This window comes from Ammospiza nelsoni, chromosome 6, assembly GCF_027579445.1.
Source record: "Ammospiza nelsoni isolate bAmmNel1 chromosome 6, bAmmNel1.pri, whole genome shotgun sequence".
In the NCBI taxonomy this organism is placed as follows: domain Eukaryota; kingdom Metazoa; phylum Chordata; class Aves; order Passeriformes; family Passerellidae; genus Ammospiza; species Ammospiza nelsoni.
In genome coordinates this window covers 26,091,711-26,093,717 of record NC_080638.1, presented here as the reverse complement: position 1 = coordinate 26,093,717, position 2,007 = coordinate 26,091,711, and positions in this window count along the sequence as shown.

The following is a 2,007-nucleotide window of genomic DNA, read 5'->3' as shown; positions in this document are numbered from 1 at the left end:
GCACTCTCCATTTTTCTGTGTACCAACAGGTCTGGGACAGTCCCATGCTCATACTTGTTTTCCTCCAGGAAAAAGGAGGGTCAGGGGCCTCTCAGTGAATGCAGGACAGAGCAAGTTGCTGCCTCTGTGAGAGGGCAGAATGGACTGGTGCATTATAGTTGGAGAGGTCAGTGGGATCTTGCTGAGATCAACCTACTGGAAGAACAGTGAGGGACAGACAGAACAGGTGCCTGGAGGTGGGAGGAACAGTCATAGGGTGTTTGACCCTGCTGACCTCACCATGAATTGGGAAACAAATATTAACTTATCTCCAGAGGAAAGGGGTGGGAAAAGGCAGAAAAATTTACCAGAAAATTTGCATTGTACATGGTTGCTACATACTTTAAGAAGCATAGGAGTGTTTTGAGTTGACAGGAGAGATAGCAGAGACTAATAAAATACAGAAAGAATAACCAAACTTAACAGCTGTATTCTAGTATTGGTAAAAGTTAACCCTGTATAACAGACAGTGCCAGGTATGGTGCCAACGCCTTCCCTTTAAAGGAAAGACAAGATTATAAAAATCCATGTACTAATAACAACTGCTGATTTAAGCTTCAGTGTAAAGGGTGTCTGGTTATTATAAAAAAAGACACAGTGGATAAAATGACATGAATGGGGGGGGGGGGGGAAGAGACTCTGTGTATTAGAAGGTTCTATGAAGGGAATATTCCAGCTTGGGATAGAAGGGTAACTAATAAAAGCAATCTTTTCTTAATCACATCTTCAGAAGGTAAGACAGTAAACTGAGCATACCACTGGAATCTCACAGTCTACATTATATGCATTTATGTATGTGTATTTATGAGTGTCATTTAATGAACTTAAAAAGACACAGTGCAGTGTGAAAACTCACAGAAACCATCCTGTAGGATCTAGGGCCTACTACAGGGCTTTCAGTTTCCACTATTTACACCATGTCACCGGGAAGACAAGGGATTGGAAAAACCATCAGGAAATAAGTGACAAAGAAAACAATCACATAAGTATGATTAACCACCAAGGTCATGAACAATTAAATATCATCACTTTGTCAGCCTACTTTATGTATTTATAAAAAAAATGTTCTCAGAACAGTGTCCATTAAGTCAGGGGGCAGATACTCATGAGAAAGTGTCCAGCTGCAGTGGTGCTCACACTGTTCAGTACTGCCCATGGCTGCACATAACGCAGTCCTGCCAGTGCCAGCTCCCTGTCAGGGACAGATGCACCTGCTCTCCAGCTCCTCTGAGCTGATGTTGCTACAGCACAATGCCAGGCAGGTCACTGTGACAAAGCCCAGAGCCAGGACCACCTGCTACACTGGGGAGGTCTGAGATCTCTCTGTATAGTTGGCATGTTAACCACACTGACCCCATTACAGGAGCCATGTCAACATACAGAAGGGGAGCTGGCAACACTGGGAAGCCTTAACTGGTACAGTAAAAACAGACAAGCAGCACACATTTTAGACATGCAAGTGTTGACATCAGCATCAACACATCACCCTGACACACCATCGCTGACATCCCAGCAGTCAGGCTACTGCCTGACGCTGATGGCTTTAGCCCCAGCCCTCTCCGTTCTACTCCTAATTCTTGCATCCTAGCCAAAAGCTTACTAACAGGCAAACTGCAGTCCTTAGGAAAAAGTGGTGAACTGAATATGGATCAAGAGGAGTGCATGGTCCTAATGAGACTATTGCTCATCAAGTTAGCAATCCACATCCATCAAAATGAGAAGGTGCAGGCTTCTGCTGAGTGTATCACTTGCCCCAGGATAAACTTAGCCAGCAATTCCTAAAGTGGCTCCTGCTTGGCACCCTTGGAAATCCTAGGCAGACTGCTCATCATGACAGGAAGATGGTAATGTGGAATAACATCCCTCTTCAGAAGAACCAAATCTACACTACTTCATTTTTGTTTTAAATCTGTTTCCAGTCCAAGGCTCCTGCAGCCTAATATTTCTTCAGAGTTACTCACACAGGGG